This window comes from Haplochromis burtoni, unplaced genomic scaffold (assembly GCF_018398535.1).
Source record: "Haplochromis burtoni strain Fernald_Lab_line unplaced genomic scaffold, NCSU_Asbu1 Contig_111, whole genome shotgun sequence".
NCBI lineage: Eukaryota > Metazoa > Chordata > Actinopteri > Cichliformes > Cichlidae > Haplochromis > Haplochromis burtoni.
Window position 1 is genome coordinate 490,496 of NW_024582472.1, and position 12,172 is coordinate 502,667.

Below are 12,172 nucleotides of genomic sequence, written 5' to 3' on the forward strand. Positions count from 1 at the left end.
AAGTGACACGATAATAAATCATTAATTGTGAATGAGTGTTACAAAGCATATGATTCTGCAAGCACTTTTGCTTGCACTAATAGGCAGTAATGCTAAATACATTTACATTAATTAAATTAATTCTGCCTTAAAATGAATTTATTAACAAAGAATTGATGTTGGGAGTGTTACTAGGCCTACCTCTAGAGAAAGGCACTTCACATTTATAGAAGAGAAAAGAGAAATAAATGTTTAAATAGTTTACCACTTACAACAAAGAGACACTGTAAAGATCCTATGTTTAGGGCATAACTCAAGCAATGGCTGATGGCAAACCATATCTGTGATTGCTTTTAACTTAACATGATGTATTGTTTTACAATCTGTGTTTTCAGGTCTGTTTGTATTTTTACAGTATTTTCCATAGTTTCATGTTACCTGCCCAAGTAGTAATGATGTAAATTAGTAGTTTTGGGTAAAAAATCTGGCATGTCTACATTTTATATGTCTATATGATGTCCATTAACATGCACTGTTCCTTTTAAACAATCAAAAGTAAAACTTTTGATTTATTGGGGAAAATAAGTAAGAATACAACTTTTTTTTATTGATGGTCTGAATACTTGTTTCTCCACATTACAAAACAGCTATTCAGTAGAATGGAATTAATTTAAACAGATCTAGATTTTTATACTCTCAAGTGCCACTTCTGGCATAATGTCTGTATTAGGAAACAGGTCTGTATAAGCCTGAAAATTATAATACTTGAGTTCATTTTTATTATCATATTAAGGAGTGAAACTACAATCCACACATTCTCCTCACCTTACATCTATGCCTACACATGTCCTCATTTCCACGCCGCACACTCCCTCCCCATTTTTCCTCTGTTTGTCATCCAAAAGGTATCAGTGGAATCTGTTAGGCCAGGAGCCAGTAATCATTATCAATAAATATTCTTCATTTGCATCCGAGGTTGAGGTCCTTGCTAGTGAATACGCGGTATTCGTTTCGGATCAAATATTGTGGTTTCCTGTGCCCCATCCTACTCCTCCACTGGTTTTCATTGGTCTCCCCGCTCCCCCGGCCATCCTATTGCAAAAACTACTGGAAACGGCCCTGATGCAGAATAAACTCAATAATTTTACAGTTAAACTTCCAAAGTACAACAGCAGGTGGCATCATCGTACTGAGCATATTTAGCAGACTAGCTGGCTTGCCATCTCTGAAGTTGCAACAGAATCGGGATGACTCAGTCCATGCATCTTTAATGATTTGCAAAGGAAATTGGGTAAAGGATCGTTGGTCGTTCACTTTTAATAAATTCTTTATTAATATCTTTATTTTTGAATGCTGCGCCACTGTAAGAATGATTCATACTTTACAAATTTGTATTGAATTCGGACAAAACAACTGAGCATAAAGTACGCGCAAAACAATCAGTCAGATATATATTATGTAGAAAATACCAAGCGCGCAGAGCGCACATCCTCCAGCGGTCGGTTCCCAACACGAGACAACTTTATTTCCGCCTGTCTGTCAGAGTGGCTGTCAAACACGGGCTAGGGGTTGTGCTCCTGCTGCTCCGTCATTCAGGAAGTCTAGACCAACTGACAGCACTTCGAGAAGTCACAGCGAAATCTCTAGAGTCGGACAAAATAACCCTGAAGTGCGTACGGTTTTCACCAAGGACGAATTTTACAAAAGGTGAGTAGTTTTTTCACTCTGCTGTTGCGCTGCTGTCAACGTTTGTCCCCATCCACTGTAACGGTTAACAGCTCGTGCTAAAAGCCTCGCGCGCTGAGAACTGAAAATGACACTTCCTCTTGGCTCAACGGCTGAGCTACTGTAGCTAAATGTCAAAGCGGTAAAAGTGGATACAAAGGAGTAGTAGTGTCGATTAGGTTGCACCTGAAGTTGGTAATGACTATCATCGCCTGTTTTCGACGTTGTTCGGCTTGTTGTTTGAACGCAACTCAGAGGTGGTGAGTACTGAGACAAGCATCAGCTCGCTGGGGTTAAGTGCGTAGGTTTGCTTTTTAACGGCTTTAACGAAGTGTGCACGTTTGCTCGTTATTGCACCTTTTTTAAGCCTAGGCTGAATTGTGGGTATTTTTTTACGCTGTGAACTGACGAAGAAGAAGCTTTGCTGTTTGGTTTGTTCCTCGGGGGGTGAGTATGCTGAGCAAACGAATGACAGCTTGTAGTGAAGTGAACGTTTGGTTTTTTTTTTTTTGCAACAGACAAGGTGGCTGGGTGGTGTATAAACTTGTCCATGGTGTTATTTTAGCAGTCTCACGCAGTGTGAGTGTCAGTCCGTTTGAATCTGTCACGTCCAAAATGACTGTGGTACCTTCCATTGCACATTGTTGTGAGTGAGCTTTTACTATCAACGCACGGTCACAATGGCTTTCGGTTGAGACAGTGTAACGTCCACTATGCATGACACTACGCATACTTTTACTACGTCTATCTGAAGCCTTTTTACACAGGCGATCATGATCTGCACACCCTGTTTTGTTCTGTTTTTGTGGGGGGTTTAGGATTTAGATTGTAGGATTAGACTGCACTAATTTAATGCAAAGACAACAACGGTACGTCATTCATTGTTTTATTATATAAGTCATTCATGGCTTGAATTGTACCGGACATCTTCACCTGCACACGAGACGGTGCTCCATTAAATGGGCAGTAGTTAAAAGTAAATGTAGGCTAATACGGCGCGCTCGAAATGGCAGATGTAGATAGCAAGCTGAGCACTAAAACCCAAGCTGACCCAATATGATGTCATCTCTTGTGTGTAGAGCGCATGAGTGAGAGGAAGCAGACCCGTGTTTGACTGCTAAACTGTGTCATTTGTAAAGATTTATTTTAAGAAGCCTGCCCACTCAATTTCAGGCATGGATCGCGGGAATTTAATCCCGTATTATGACACTGCACCTGCATGCCATTCACATCGATTTGTAGTATTTTTTTTTTATTTTTTTTCTGTTATGTCATTTAGCTTAGGAATGATGCACTGTAGATGAAAACCCTGTGTGAATCAATTTTGCACACTGTAGTTTTACACAGTGGTTTACTCATCTTGAGATAATGTTAAGTGAGTATTGTAAAACTGATGTCAGTTCCCCTTTATAACATCTGTCAAGTTTGTCTTTCTGTGCTATGTCCGAGTTTCTCTGCCCTACTTCGGTTTTGTTCAAAGGGCAAATACGTCACTGTTGTGCAAGTGTGTTTTGTCCGTTTTTCACATCATTCATATCTAATCGGTTCATCGACCACCCAATCGCAGTTCCACTGACATAGGGAACAGAAAGTGTCACACTTCCTTATTGGTATCTCCTTTTATGATTTTGATTGTGCCATTTTCTCTGAATGTTTCGATCCCAGTCCCAACATAGACTAGATGTTAAAGGTACATGTAGCATAATGGTGCACAGATAATGATGGACATAGTATTTTAGTTCACATTTCAGATCAAACCACAAAGTGAAAAGGGATCTATGTAAGCACTAAAAGAGGCTCAAGAAGTGCTTTTACTGTGACAGTGTAGAAAGATTAAAACATTTTTGGAATGGGTCGGAGTGATATATGCTAAAATGATTTCAAAAGAAATTCCACTAAACCTCAAGCTTTTTCTTTTCTGTTTGTAGCCAGGAGGACACGACTGCAATTAAAATGAAGAACAATTAATGAACCTCAGTTGTTTGAATGCCAAAGAGCTAATTGTGACGTGTTTTTTGGGTGGGGGAAACACTCAGAGGCTAAATATTACCCACAGGATAAGATAAATAATGTCAATTCTTCCACTAGATAGAATAACACATATATTAAAATCTAATAGGAAATCAGTGTGAAGTGAGCAACAGCCATCCTATACCCATTTTTACAATGTTCACAGAATGTTTTGTCTTTAATGTTTTTTTTTTGTTTGTTTGCATGTTTATTTGTTTTTATCTTGTTTATTTTTTTAATTGTTGATAAAAAAAAATCTAAACTATTTAAACAAATACTCAGTGCACAGATGTAGAGGAGACAGAGGTGCGTGTGTGTGTGTGTCTGTATTCTCATGAATTCAGGAAATCAGTTAGTGCTTTCAAGAAGGCAAGGCATCATGAAATAGAACAGTGGGGAAGGACAGCCTCAAAATTAGTAATCTAATTCAAACCTGCAAGGATTCAACATGCTGGAGTGAGAGAGTGAGAGACATGATGGCTTAGTGTGCTCTGACTCTGTTGTTCTACTCCATAGCCAAATCCCTTATCCTAATGAGAGAATTTATTCTGTTGGGATCTTCAAATTATTGCATTAATGTCACAAAGAGGAAATGGACTCAGCAGAATGGAAACCACAGTTCCCAGTCTTTTATGACAGACGGGGCTTGCTTCTTCCGGGTCTGTCCACATGTCATTGGGATGTACAATGGGCTGCAGCAGATTATCTGTACAACAGATACTGCCATCTTATAAAACAGACTACATTAGTTATAACAGTTGTCCTGACCTCTATGTGCCCTTTATAGGTCTTGTAATATGCTGCAGCGTCTAATGCAATCTCTGTCTGTCTCAGTGAAATCCTGATTTGTTTTATTTCAGAGAAACTAGAAGCCACTGAAGCCCTCTACTAGCTTTACACAAGCTGGGATTTTTAAAAAAAAACAACCCAAAAACTTATCAATGGGAAGAGTTTAACTGTATCAGCTATAATCGAGAAATTAAACTCCCAGTCCCCCTATGTGAATGTTAAAGTTATCGAGTTGACCTGTTCTTTTGAAAAACCTAGACAAGCCTATTGGTAGGCCTCTTACAGTTTGGAAACAATTATGTAATAAGGTTATTGGCATTGTCATATCCACATATTTGAAACCGCAATTGTGATATTTTACAACAATTTAACCCCTCAATGAGAAAGAGCTGAATTTGCTTCTAGGTGAAACCTGTTGAAGTGAAAAGCTTTTTCCTTTCACATGATGAAAGGCTGACTTTTGAAACCTATATTACAGAATTGTCAGTTATCCAGTGCCACAGCAGTTTGGTGGTTTATGCTACAGTGGCAGGGCACATCAATATTAAAGGGCTTCTGTCAGGCTTAATGTTATGCAGTGATCTGGTTTAGGATGTCTGATACAGGAATGTTGTCTCAGATAGTAAGGAGAATTATGCCGTTTCTACCCCCACCACTGATGTGTTCATGCGTACTGCTTTTAATGATGATTTCAGTTGACAGCAAAACTCTGTACTCCTGCAAGATCATAGTCTTGTGAAGCCAGCAAGAGAGAGTACCAGCACAGATATGTGTTAGCAGGATTAATCTATAGAAGCACTTTGTTTGATTAGCCAGTCAGAACTACCTACGGTACACGTGTGCATGTTCACAGTGGGTGCGTTCCTAAATCTTCTTTTGGTGTGCATTAAAGCAGCGTTTGTGTCCAACTAAGAGTGTCTATTTAATTAAATGTGAAGATGGTTAGTTCCTCAAAGCAAATGCCCTTTTTATAAACCATCTGTTGATCCATGTCCAGCTCATAGTTTCTTTTATCGGCATCACTTCTGGATTTTTATGGCAATGGCGTATTTGCACCACTGACCATCATGGGGAAAAATGTGAAATGGATCTAGTCAAGGCCCAGCAGCTGGTGCAGACCTGAGTCATGGCCTTGGTCTACTGAAAGCTGTCTCAGAGGGGGGAAGCCACGGCCCAGCAGATGTCTCATCAACAAATGCCTCCCCAGTGAGTGTGCCACTTCTGCTGTTTACTTGCCACCTTGCACAGCTGAAAACTGTATTAGTCAGACCAACCACTTTAGATCTTGAGCAGAAGTATTCAGCTGTCGCCCACTGAAGTTTTCACAATGAAAATATTGCACACCTAAAAAGGTAATTATTGCAGCAGTTCTGATCTAAGTATGTGTGTGCTTATTCATCTGGAAATTCCTATTGGATTTTATAGGCTTTTCACTAGTGTAGCATCTGGCTCAATTTCTTCACTGAGCACAATAATGTATGTGCTGCATACTATTATGCACCACATATTGGTTGTTAAATACGTCATTCTTCCTAATGTACTACATGTCCATTGTTTCCTTCATTGTTTTGTTTTGTTGTTTTTTTTTCAAATTGTGTCACAAGATAGGCATTTTGGCAAGTTAGCCTCTGTGGGTGTGGGAGGTTAGCACGAGTGACTTGATTACAGAGCTTTATTAGAAGTGCGCATCCAATCCCCTGGCGAGGTTGCAGCTGTGACCATGAGTAGGCCCCCCTACCCACCCTCTTTTCAACCCCTATTATGTCCAACTACATCTGTCTCCCTTTTTTTTTTTTTTTTTTTTCATGAAATGTGCAAGCCTATCCCTGCTCTTCTATGACTAGGCCAAGTTGAAGACCTGAGGAATTATGAGGAGCCATCACCATCACCCAAAGAGACATTACCAATGCTGATGGCTGACTTGTCTTATCTCTGCCCACCACTACCCCTCCTGGGCCTAAGGCTTAATTTAGCCTGGCAGAATGGCGGAAAAGACTCAGACTGGACTATTTTTAGAACTACATGGTTCACTGTAATATGGGTCTTTAAAAAATTGAAAGTGTCATGTCATAGACCTACCATTTGCCTCTGTTCTGCTGACTCTCCCCTGCATGCAAGCCAACTGGGGAAACTCTAGTATACACTGTGAGCTTCATAGAGTGGGGCATGTCAGCAGGGCTTAGGATGCATGAATGTGATGGACACATTTACTGATGTGAGTGGGGGTGAGGTAATGCACCGCACCACATCTATTTTGGGAGCTTCCTTTGGCTGCTCAAAGCGCTTTTGTGTCACACAGTTATTCACCATAATTTTTCACTCAGCACTTTTGCTAACATGTCTCAAAACTTCATTCATTTATTTCAGAGCACTTTTCATTGGTGTGAAGGTTCAGAACCTTCATGTTGGCAAAATTGTGGATGCTGTGGTCAACAGTGACCAGCAGTGACCATTATAATAGCTTTTATTCCATAGCACTTCTGAAAGATCTATAGGGCATCTAGGATCAGTAGTGCTACCTAACATGATGTGAATGTTTGATAACTTCTCATCATGTGAGCTACCAAAGTGCATGCCAAAAACGCCCTGGTCCCAAGGGAATCTAGGCCTCTGCCCAAGCTCTGTGCAGCTCTAATACTGTGACTGGACAGCCTCCATTGGGTCAAGTGGAGATTTGTTTCTGATGAAGCTGGGGGAGATTGTACCGTGCTGTCACCAGCCAGCAGTGTATCAAGATAAATGTGAGTTTTATTTTTCATTTTTAGCTAACTCTGTATTTCAGCCTGGCTTCTTTCACAGGCACTTCTTTAAAAGGCAAGAAAACATTAGGACAAACAAGGCATGGAGGTTGGACTAAGAGACAACACTGAATTTCTCTTGCACTTGCGTCTCTTCCCATAGTTGCTACTTTCCAGCCAAGCTTTTTGTGTTATCTCTGTATTCATCAACTGGACTGTTGTGTGTCATAATGAATGAGGAACATAGGAGTTTCTCATGGAAAAAAATGTAAGGCCAGCCAAAGTAAGTACTTCAGCCACCCCTTTCTTGCTTAATAGTGTTTACCAGGAGAGCTTTTGATGCCTTTATGAACCCTGAGAGCCTGGGGTTAAACTGAACAATTGTCCAATTACACTGCGACTTACCAGTCAACACCCAGCCCCACTGCTTCCCTCAGTCATTATAGTTTACTCACTCACTCTCTCACACACAGGCTCTCATCATGACCCAGAAGGCTGCAAACCTTAGCATAATTGCAAGGATGATATCGTCCCAGACTGCTAGATAGGAAGTACTTGCATTGTTAGGCCAAGAGGGTATCAAAGAAGCCGACATGCACACACCCTCACTGGGTTGTCATAGACGGTAGCCAGCCTGACCCGCGTCCAGCTATTGTTTCCTGGTATGATACAGGAGCCATGTCAGATAGGAAAGCCTATTGTGCTTTCATAAACAATTTAGAATGAAGTATCAAGCCAATATTACTGCTGGATTAGATGCCAAGCTTCAAGTTGCTTGTTTAAGTTGTGATTATTATAATACACAGTATAATTAAGAAGTTATTCATTGATTAGCTTTCAAACTGTTCATTGTATAGAGAAATTAAATGAGCTGTGCTGAGCATTGGTACTCCATTACACATGACTGCTCTGATAATAAATGAAACAGAGAACCAGCTGCAGGCACTGCATTGGTCAGTACTTGATATTCATCAAGTCTAAAAGCTTCTGTTGGTCTGCCACTCCTTTTTATTCCTCTTCTAGCATGAAAACATCCTTTCTCTGACTGTGATATATTTGGCTATTTGTTACAAAATGTTCCTGTTATTTATTTATGCCACTTCCCTGTACCAAAAAATATTTGCAATACAAAAACGCACATGATTAATTATTGATTTGGCAACAGATAAAGAACTGTAGAGTTTTGTTGACCACATGGTTCATGACCTTCTATCAGTGTGTACCAGTGATATCACAGTGCACAATTAAAGCAGAGATGCAGGGATAGTAAGACTTTACCAATTCCATAGTGACATGGTGCCAGAGGCGTTGAAGAACCTAATAGGTCCCACCAGGAGCAGCAACCTGGACTACCAGTCAAAGCTAGAAATGATGAGAAAACACCAGGATAATTACAAAAAAAAAGCTCAGTGTGATTTACTGATTAATGACACTGTTCTTAAAATCTGTCTAGCACTGCTATTTTTCTACATGTGTCCTGGAGCAGGAAATGAGGCTGAATGCCTTCAAAATTGTGATTGTGATAGTTGCATACAGCTAGGCTGCACACAATGGTTTTTAGCTTTTTCCATCTGGTTCTAATAATGGATCACATAAAAAGTACAATGAAATTGAGATTGTTAGTATTACAGATCTTGCTGCGAGAACTACCTGATTGTCAGTTAACAGCTAATTAAAACTAAATCTGTGGGCATAAAATTAAATGATTAAAAACATTTTAATAATACATTAGTTGTTAAAATAATTCATCAATCAAAGGAGAATTTCCTTTTTTTTTTCTAGATATAACTTCGGAAAATAAAAGTTTAGAAGTGCTATATACAAAATTCAGGACCACTGAGTACTGCTCTAGAGCATGACCATCTCAGACTGGAATATATAGCCACACCTTTCCCCCTTTTACATTTCATTTCCAACCTTACTGTTTGAACATGAAACACAAGCGTGAAAAGATTGTTAACACCTTTAGCCTTTAAAAAAACCCCAAAAAAACCACTGGGTAGCTTTTACAGGCTATGAGTCACCTGATGCCCCCTATTGTGATGAGTATCTGACTGCTTTTTTTGTTGCTCTCCTCTGCACTCTGTTACACTATGTGTGTTTGTGTGTGCCTGCACCTCCAAGAAGAGGAGATACAAAGTGAAACTGAGAACAGCAAAATGGCAGTCGTTTCATTTCTGAGAGACAGCTGAAAAGAAATAAGTGGACATAATTTATGTAAAAATCAGAACAAATATACTTGGACTCAATTCTGGCATGTAGGGCAAATTAGGAGTCATAATTTTGCTGGTGTGGCCAAAAAAGCCACATAGAAATAGCTTGGAGTGGGCATGCACTGGAACAATAATACATACAACAGATTAGGACTTTTGCAATGAATCTCCTCCCTCGTTTGGCTTAGGTCATTATAGTTAAACTTAGCACTGCCATTCTGGCCCTGGGGAACAGAATCAAAGTGCAGAACCGTGTGAATGTTGATGAAACTGTTGAGCATGGTTTTGGTTGTACTCCTGATCTCATCTACCTTGTTGAGTCTTGAATACTGCGAGGCACTTCATAAAATCTCGACTTAGAATATTTACTGGTAGCACTTGTTGCAGCTGGATCACTGAACCATGCTCCATTTAAGTGCAGCAGGAAGTGTTACGTAATTTCTTATTTTTTATTTCTCTTCATAATTGACCAACCACATCTCCTTAATAGATGCACATATATGCAGAACCATCCTCATCACGATATGGCATAAAAATACAAATCATTAACTTTTTAAATAAAATTCTCTATAACATTGGTGCTACCTTTAAGTTATTTGTATGGGTAAAATCTGGCCTCCATGGGGAAAATATCACATTTATTCCCCATGTCGGGGTTTGTTTTTTTTTTTTTTTTTTTTTTTTTTTTTGCGAGTGTGAGCAAAAGAGGCTTGGATGAATCAGTAAAGATCTAAAAGAGGAAAGGGGGAGGCTAAGTTCTGAGCCTGAATTAATTCCCAGACTAATTGCGGGCAGACTTTACAGGGGATAAAAGCTGAAATCCTAAAGCTTAAAACCCATGGGCCCTCTCCCACTCTGTGTAAACTCCAATGATGATGTACATAATTTATACTGTCAGTGTATATTTGAAAAAAAGAAGAGGAAAAAGCAAAACACACGGGAAATGACTCAGTGGCCTAGATGCATGTTTCCTTTTTGGGGTTTCCTCTGCTTAATTTCCTCCCTTCATCTTTCTCTTTCATTTTACTTTAGCCTGCTGTCTTTTCTTTTTAAAAGGCAGAGTAAAGAAAAAAAGGTTATAGGTTCTGTTTCTCCTGATGTGTTGTATGCACTGAGACATACTTTTGACAGATTATCAATCAAGAAAAATACATGTTCCCTTTGATTCTCATTAACATAAAACTAAATCAGTTGAGGCACTGTGACATGAGCAAGCAAAGTTTGTTGTGTTTGTCTAGAACAACATGCAGGCTTTGACACACACCTCTTATGGCCCTACTCCTTATAATTTTTTTTTTAATCATTATTTTGGTTTTTTCACGGTTAACTGACAGACACAGGCTCCATTAGAAAACGGCAGTGGTACGCTAGCGCTTGCAGGACGGCTTTATTCAGTCTATTATAAGGCTGACATCTTTGGGAGGCCTACCCATTAATGTATAACTGTGATATGCAACATCCCATGAGGCCTCAACAAAAGACTGCATGACATCATCGCTATTCCTCCAAGAACACGGCCTTCAAGAAAGTCAGAAAGAGTGTCTCATCTGTCCCACATAGGAGTCTTAAATGGAATCCATTCACTGAGCTGTGAGATTTAGTGTAGACTCATGTTCATTGCTTTGGCTTTGTCTGAAAAGAAGGCAGTATTGCTCTGAATTCGACAAACCTTGCTCGGCAGATTAAGAAAAGAAGGCCACTGAAAAGATTAAGATACTTCTCCAGGCAAGGAATCTGAATCTTTGTTCTAAGTCTCTTGCACCAGATTACAGAATTTAGGGAAATCTGATTCACTCACCCTGTTGGAGGCAAATGCTCATATGCAAAGACCGTAGTAGTTTGAGTTCCAATGATGGCACTGGAGCTCCAGTCATTCCCAGCTAATGGCAGCTCAACTTGCCTATTAAATTTTGCTCTTATTAAAATTTCATTATGAACAAAACTCAGCAAGTAGCGGCTACATGTCCTACTCAGTGTAATGACTTCTCTTTTGCACGGCTTTCACCATAAAGCATGCAGTAGGCCTCTATTAATCTTTCTGCTGCTTGATTGGAAAATCCTGTTGGGCTTTAGAGTAGCACTTCACTCAACTCAGCCCCTCACTATACATGTGCATGCGCACATTTAAAACTAGATCAGCTGTTGTGTACTTCCACAAGTTAAAATCCCTGTCTGTGTGTTTTCGTGCACCTTCCTCAGTGACTATACTTTCATGTAGTGACTGTGTATTCTTGTGTGACTGTGTTTATGTACAAAGTGTTTGTGTGTGAGCATTTTCTCATACGTTCAAGCTCATGCATTTTGCATGGCCTTTTGGGAAAGCAGAATGGGGCTACAGCAGTTGGATGATTCACTGTCTGGTGTGGGCATCTGACCACTACCACTTGTTACTGTGGTCTCAAGGACATGCCTAGTGAAGGCTATTGCTAAGAGACTCAAAGAGCAAAGAGTGTTCAAGTCTCTGAAGAACTTAAAATTGATGAGTACAGTAGTGTGTAAAATTCCTCAGTTATCAGTACTTGCCATGTCATGTTTGAAGTAAAGAATTCAAATCCTATTCCTTTAAATATTATTGGCGTCTGTAAGGCCTTATTGCCTAAGTGAACTGGATATCTCCTCTATGTTTGTGCTGTGGGTGTGTATTTTCTTAGTTTTATTTTTTATTTTTTATTGGAATTATGCAACAATACAGCCCATCTGAAAAACTTGATTGGGGGG

The 12,172-nt window shown here is 39.6% G+C and overlaps 1 protein-coding gene across 3 annotated transcripts in view; it reads left to right on the forward strand.

Moving 5' to 3' along the window:
• Nucleotides 1-1,447: 1,447 nt before the first annotated feature.
• taok3a (TAO kinase 3a) overlaps nt 1,448-12,172 on the forward strand; it is a 62,130-nt gene continuing 51,405 nt past the window's right edge. Inside the window, exon 1 of one of the 3 annotated variants that reach the window (XM_005928884.3) lies at nt 1,448-2,151. The gene's annotated coding sequence lies outside the window, so the exon portion shown is untranslated. The remainder of the gene's footprint in view (nt 2,152-12,172) is intronic. The other 2 variants (XM_005928882.3, XM_005928883.3) reach the window with 2 other exon arrangements.